Raw genomic sequence first — 8,080 nt, 5'->3', positions numbered from 1 at the left:
TGGTCCATAAACTTTAGTTTATACGTACTTAAAATTTTGTAACGACTTAATCCCAGTGGTAAAAAAATCATCAAAATTAAATAGTTGTGTTTATTATCCAACGATTGAGACTTTGAAACTCTTGTAAACGTATCACCGCGAGCAGATATTGTTCGATTTGGTCCGTTACATATTTTCATCAGTCTCACAGTTTTAGAACGTGCCTACTAGGGAGAGGTTTCCACACCCTTACAAGAAATTTTTTGTTTCTCTCGACCCACACTTAGGGATATACAAGCATCATTCTTCAGATGGATCGATGTTCAATAGTAACCTGGGATAAGCAGGCACGAACTTCTGTATAGCGCCCTAGTTTGTTAATACAAGTAGCTAAGAGGGCTGGGAAGTACGACTTGCGTCAAACTTGTGAAAGAATACTTGCATCGCACCTACTGAACAAGGCTCCTTGAAAGTCTTTCGGGGATTACGAGTTAATAACGAACTTGTAAAATGAATCTGTTTATCATAAAGAGATTCGTTTATAAACTAAAACGAGAAAGGTGGGCAATTTTTGCAAAGTAGAAGGACTAAATAGCAAAAAAATAAAATTAGTAGTTGGGAAAAGTTTAGTTTTTATTTTATTTTTAATTTAAATTAGAGGAAATTAAATCCTAAAAATAGTAAACGATACAAAGACCAAAGATGGAAAAACATCGCCTTGTCGGAAGGAAACATGTTGAGCCGTACGATTGATGAGTTGGCATTGCCAACCAAATCCACGGCTCCTTTTCTACCTACGTGGCAGAGCCGACCGAGCCGAGTCGAATCGAGCTGAGACGAGAGTAAAGCCAGCGTCCCTCGGTTGCCGACAAGGAGTACATGGATCCACGTGGGATCACGAGGAGTGTGGGGACCACAAAGAAGCGCACGTGTCAACCACCGACGTCCCATCCAGTTGACCGTAGATTGCGGGATCTTTGTACGGCCTTTATTTTTTTGCTTGTGTGTCCCCAGGTGGGGGTGCGTGTCTGCTTCACGGTTGAAAATAAATTAAATTAAAAATTAAATTTATTTATTTTTATCCAACATTATCTCTAAGTTGATATTATCTGTTTTGACCCGTTACGTATTGATATGGACTAAGAGACATCAATCATACAATATACTTCAACGAATATGTGAAGAAAATGTTGTTGAAATTATCAAAAGATATTTCAATTCATGCTACGTTGAAGAAGAATGAAGTTTCATTGTTATAAATTTTAGGTGGATTACAATTTAAAGTTATTGTATTTCGTTAATATATTTGAGGACTTTTTATTTACTTTCGGTTACATAATGGTTAATTATGGTCATAAAGTATGAATGTTACAACTCTGAGAATGTCTTTAATAGTTTCATTTTGAGACTATATATTGTCGTGTATGTTGTATTTGTAGTAAAAGAAGCATTTGTGCTTTCTTAAGCTAATGACTAAGTTTCTTTGCAGTTCTATGTAGTTTAGGTTGCATGTAGAATCATTCAAGCTCGACACGATCAATCTTGCTTGTAAAGTGATTCGAGATATTTGACCAACAATAATCATTCAAGCTAGACATGATCGATCTTGCTTGTGGAGTGATTCAAATCTCAAACAAGTTTTCTTGCCTTGAGATATTCAATCAACAAGGTAATCTGAATCTTACTTCCGTTGTAGTGATTTCCGTATCTTTTGGGGTATCAGAGCTTTCTCTTGGGCTGATACCATATCACGTATCGTCGTCAACTTTACAATTTTAAAACGTGTCTATTATGAGAGATTTTCACACACTTATAAAAAAATAATTTGTTTCGTAAGACCTCGTAAAAATTAATAATTAAATTAATATTAACGAAACGAGAATAATTCAGTAACATCATTATAAACCCTAAACCCTAAAATGCATGTATGATGTATTAGCATTAGCATATTACATGCATTAGGCTTCTTACCTTATAAACCCTAAAACATGCATTAGCATATTTAAGACTTCATGAGAATTTTTAAATTTTTTCTTCAAAAAATATTTATTATCTAAAATCACATCTCATATTAAGGTTTAAAAAAATAAATTATTTAAGATCATTGTTAAATGCAAGAGAGATAAACTATATATATATATATATATATATATATATATATATATATATATATATATATATATATATATATATATATATATAATTAAACCTAAGTATAAACACGAAAAAATGTATGTCAAAAATATTCTTAAATTTTCAAAAAAAAAAAAAAAAAAGTTAATATTTTTATTTAAAAAATTTCTGTAAACTTTTAAAAGGTTTGATTAATATTTTAAACTTTTTTTTAAAAAAACTTTAAAAATATATATTTTTTTAAATATTCCTATTAAAAAGTTTGGAGATAATTTATGGTATTTTTAATTTTTTTTTTAATATAAGGTATTAATGATTTTTAGTATTTTTAAAACAATATTAAAAATTTTCTTAAAAGTTTTAAGAGTATTATTGAAAATTTTGAAAATTCAAGAATATTTCTTTTAGACAAAGTACAGAGTTTATGCCTATTTTTATTAATTTAGTCTATTATTTTTAATTTTTTCTAAATGTTTCCCGGAGTAAAAAAAACGAAATTAGACGAAGAGTTAAGTGTTTTGAATGTTTTTCTTTCAAAGTTAATCTGAGACGGTTTTCAAAGTTAATCCAACCAAACGTCGTAATCATTGTCACGTCGTTCTAGGTAAATATTGCAATTTTTTTTAAAATATAGTTATTTTTATAATTTAGCATTTTTGTAAGCACCAAAATCATAACAAAAGTAAAAAAAAAAAAGTTAGGAACTTTTGTATTGTAGATGCCCTACAAAATCATAACACATCAAAAAATTAAAATAATAATATATATGATTAATTTAATTACGAGATAATTAGATAATTACGAGACATTACGAGATTTTAATCTATTAATATGATTAACACGTACTCTAAAAATATTCAAAAGATCTAGTGATTCAAAAAACTTAAACACTTCGTTAGGAATCACGGATCTCCACAATGGTATGGATATTGTCCACTTTGAGCCTAAGCTCTCACAACTTTGCTTTAGGTTTCCCCAAAAAGTCTCGTACCAATGAAGATAGTATTCCTGGATTATAAACCAAGGATCATTTCCTCAATTAGCCGATGTGGAACTCTCATCCAACACCTCCGTTCGAACAAAGTATGTCTCCCCTTAATCGATGCTCGACTCATTTTTTTTCTTTTGGAGTCTTCGAACAAAGTACACCCTTTGTTCGATACTTTAGTCACTTTTTTACTATACCTTCGAAGCTCACAATACTTTGTTCGACATATGAGGATTTGTCCATCTATTGGCGTGACTAAGTTTAGAGCATGACTCTGATATCAGATATATTGAAAAAGATGGTGATACAGTGACCTTGTTCAATGATGATGATCTACATGACATGATGAAGCCTTCCCGGGAAGTCTAAAACAAAGCTACGAGAGTTTATGCTCAAAGTGAACAATATCATACCATTGCGTAGATCCGTGATTCCTAACACAATTCAATCTAATTTATACCGTTTGGGTTGAATTGAGTTTAAACGAATAAAAATTTATGAATTAAGTGAGTTTAATAGTTTTTCTAAAATTAATTTTTGTGAAATAAAATCAATCCAAATTTATCGTCAAATTTTTTTAAAATTGTTATATATATTATTTTTATTAAAAACAAAATTTTGAATAAATGACTCGAACAAATCAAACTGACTCAACCTAAATATATTGTGGTCGGATCTCACTGTGTACATTATTTAATAAGAGTTCTTTAGATTAGGTTGATAGCAGGGTTAAAGAAAAGGCGGGTATGAAACGGCATATCGCGTAACCGTCCCTGTAAGCAGCTTCATTCTTTCTTATTGTAAACAAATGGATTAACCCGACCCGACCTAACCATGGTTTATTTTGAATTTGAAACTATTGAATATGATATATATATATATATATATATATATATATATATATATATAATTTTTTTTTCCAAATATTTATGCACAAAATCAGGTAGGAAAGAATAAGATGTTATAATTTGCACTTTTAATGTTCTAAACAAATAAAATGAAAAAAAAAAAAAAAAAAAAAAAAAGAAAACTTTATAAACTGTCATATCATTTGAAAGGGGAATTAAAAAAAACACATCTCATATGTCTAGTCGGAAAGAATAAACACGAGCTTCTACCGATCTCTTATTTATATCACAAAAATAAATTAAATCTCGACGATAACATGATATTGTTCACTTCAAACATAACTCTCGTGACAATAGAGATAGTGTCTCTTACTTATATACTCATGATCTTCCTCTTAATTAGCTAACGTGAGACTCCAACCATCTTGTCAATCTTAAACTCGTTTAAATATTGTACGAAAGGCTGGAAGATCACCGCACGTCACATGGTATCCAGTGCACCCCTGGAGGTCCTTGAAAATCTAGAGAACGATCGAGTGTCTCCCACGCCCGGTTGTACTCATAACCGCATCAGGTCTCCAAGATGAACAATCTCATGAAAAGTCAGCACAATGGATTAGGTTAACATATATGAACGACGTTCTTTCAAACTTCATACAAGAGAACGTCCCATTTACTGCTACGTCGTTCTAGGTCATCGTTACATCAATTTTTCATCGATTAAAAGCAAATTAATAGGGGATTGTGTTTCTTTTCATCTTTTCCTCAATAATTACAAAAAGTTTCCTTCTAATCAATGTTATGTTCAAGAATGAATGCCATAGGGAAGAGTATCAATTATTTCAAGACATGGGGGATGTGGCTGTCTCTTTTTTTTTTTTTTCTTTCTTTCTGGGATTTTCATTTCAATTCAAAACATTATGAAAAAAAAAAAAACACAACAATATTAATTAGGGTTTTGTCTTGTTGCCTAATTGTTACAAATCTTTACCAAAAAGATTGTGTTTTTAAAGCCAAAACAAGAACAACAACAACAACCTTAATGAACAGTCTTGACTGTTTTGTTCTTCAAATAACTGTTGAATTTCCCACCACAAAAACCCAATCTTCTGTTTCTTTACCTGATGAACATGAAAAAAACAACCTGAAAAGCCCTAGCTTTGAACATGTTCATCTTTATAACCCAAAAAAAACCAGAAAAAAAAGGCTTTTTACACCAATTTTGTTCATGTTCTTCATTTGGGTCATCATTAAATCATCAAAATACTCAAATTTACTTCGAATTATACATATATAAGCTTATAAAGATCAAATCTTTGATACCCAAATCACTAAATGGACAAAACCCACCAAAATTTAGCAATAATTTCCCACTAATTTATGTCAAAAACACTATTTTCTTCCTCAAAAATCCACCAAACCCATCAATTTAGTATCAATTCAAAGTGATCTTGAAGATTAAAACAAAAAAAAAACATGATCATCCTTATAGAAAGCTAACACGAGCTATGCGTAGCTCATACAGGTCGAAGGTTCAAATCTACACTTCCACGCGATTACGAATTGGACATAAAAATAAGCGATAGGTTACAAATTCTCTTAGCACATAATTCATATAGAAAACTATATCAATGTTCTTGATTGTGTATTCATTCTTGTTCTTGTTCTCGTTCTCAAGTTGCACCGTCTTGATTTGAATTTGCAATCTTTTGCTTCGGCCTTTTTCTCTTCTTCTCATAGCTAACCCCTCTTGCTTTCGCCTGAAAATCACGAACTTCCCTTAAATAAAGCCTAACAGCTCTAGCTCCAAAAGGGTTAGATTCCGGCCGGCCGCCGTTCTCTTCATAGGCAGCACGGAGGCGACCAATGAGTGCATCAAGGCTGCCCCAAGCTTGCCGGAGCGGGCAGGGACAAGGGGCAGGTGGGTTAGGAAGGCCAAAAAACGGGCAGGTTTGGTTATGGACTTTGGTCTTCCCAAACTGATCCAAGTACCGGAGAAATTCCAGCACGTGAGCACCGCTGCACATCGGTAGAGACAACGGTGGACGATGGTTGCGAAGGTACTGACAAAACGTGTTCCAATCTCGCCGTTTTTGATTCTCATAGCGGCTAGGTGTGGCGGTGGCAGTGGCGGAAGAGGAGGAAGATGGTGAAGGACATGCTGTAACAACGGCGGCGGCGGCGGCGGCGGTGTTGGTTGTGTCGTAAGGAATGGGATTTGAGGATGATTCTGAGAACAAATCCATTAAAGATGAAAACCCAAATGAAAGACAAGAAGATTGAAGAAAAAACAAGAGAAATTTAGGGAAATGAGCAAAAAAAGATTGGATTTTTAGGGTTTTAGAGAGAGAAACAAGCTCAACGATTAGGTTTTTGATGGATTTAAGGCAAAAAAACAGAAACCCAGTTGAGAAAAATGGAAAAAAAGTGAACCCAAGAAGTTGGAATTGCATGAAATGATGAGGAATGCATTGATAAAGAGGAAATGAGGTGAGTTTTTGTTGGGTTTAGAAGAAGAAGATGAGAGGGGGGAAAGAGGAGTGAGAGATGAACAGTGTAGAAAGAAGGGAGAAATGAGTAATGATCAGTGGTGGTTCAGTGGGGGGAAGTGGGTTTGTTCAGTGTTAGATTAAGAGAGAGAAGAGGAGAGAGAAGATGAACAGTAAGAGCCATACAACATAACATGACAAGTTTTTAGCAGAGAAAAAGAGTTGATGGTGACCATTGGTAAAAGGACATTTGTGCTGTCACCCATTCACTCTCCGGCGCGTGCTTTACACGCTCCACTTCATCATTTTTTGTTCTTATTGTTTACGATGTTTGAAAATATAAGATGTTTTGTTCTTATTGTTTACGATGTTTGAAAATATAAGATGTTTGAGCATAAGATAAGATTTTAGTGAATCAGAGATAACTGTGTTTGATGTTGCATGAGAATGCTATCAGGTTTTTTAATAACAATGCTAAGTCGTTCGGAAGCGAGAATGTCGGCTTGAGTAACGCAAACATTGGTGAGAATCCAATGCACCGAAAACATAAGGGTTCCTCCGCAAGGTTCGTCTACGGAGGGTGAGTCAGGGCCTAAGATCAGGTCGAAAGCGTAGTCAATGGACAACAGGTGAATATTTCTGTACTACCCCTTGTTGGTCTCGAGGGACGGAGGAGGCTAGATTAGCCGAAAGATAGTTATCGGTTCAAGGACGCAAGGTGCCCCTGTTTTTTCAAGGTAAGAAGGGTAGAGAAAACGAAAATCACTTACGTGTAAACTATATTATGGTCAATTCAAACATAGTTTAATGAATAAATCACTGATTACCATACAAAAATCGATGTTTTAATCTTCTGTTAAACTTTTTTAAAAACTTGTCAATTTATTATTGTTGTTTAAGCTCGTATAATAATAAAGTGACTGACACTTAATTTCAATCTTTTTGTTTTGATTTCTAAATTTGTAGAAGTTTTGGATTTAATTGTAACTTTTAGTATAATTCAATTGTTAAAATATACTTGTTCTCGAGAGACGAGATTCAAAAACCTTAAAAAGAACAAAAAGTAAAATAATAATATTTATCGATCATAATTTTAAATATTCTCTTAACAACTCACTTTCGCTCCATTTCAACTCTATAACTCGATTCCAAAACAAAATTAGGGGTAACGAAAAAATTAGTGAAGAAAATGTGAAAATACGTTGATGTTTAACTTCACCCATCTCAAACAGGTCGAGACGGGTGCAGATACCCATTCTTCCTTTTTCACTTCATCCCAGTATAACACCGCTCAAACGATTAAAAGTTATGTAGAAAGCTCTCGAGAACTAAACCAGACGGGGTTAAAATAGTAATAAGTCGAGATTCAAATCTCCGACCTAGAAGAACCAAAGAAGTAGGTAAAGGATTTGAAAGGGGTATAGTCCAACATTAATCACAAAGTGGCTGCATTTGATATCTCTATTCACAGTCAACAGGTAACCTTCATATCATATCAGGCATTAATTACAAACTACAAGGCATGACATTCCAAAAGGACACAAAGAAAACTAAAAAAAGGGTTCCAAAAGCTTTTCCATGTTTGATCAAATGAAGAGGAAACAGGCTATTCTACACACACACCTGGGAATGTAAACCCTACA

The 8,080-nt window shown here is 33.4% G+C and overlaps 1 pseudogene; it reads right to left on the bottom strand.

The window, feature by feature from the left end:
• Positions 1-5,406: 5,406 nt before the first annotated feature.
• LOC111799121 (protein LIGHT-DEPENDENT SHORT HYPOCOTYLS 1 pseudogene) lies at positions 5,407-6,568 on the bottom strand (annotated as a pseudogene).
• Between the last annotated feature and the right edge of the window lie 1,512 nt (positions 6,569-8,080).

Source organism: Cucurbita pepo, chromosome 7 (assembly GCF_057944985.1).
Source record: "Cucurbita pepo subsp. pepo isolate OVF chromosome 7, ASM5794498v1, whole genome shotgun sequence".
Taxonomy (NCBI): domain Eukaryota; kingdom Viridiplantae; phylum Streptophyta; class Magnoliopsida; order Cucurbitales; family Cucurbitaceae; genus Cucurbita; species Cucurbita pepo.
The sequence above is the reverse complement of the archived record's forward strand: the minus strand, read 5'-3'. Positions and strand labels throughout refer to the sequence as shown.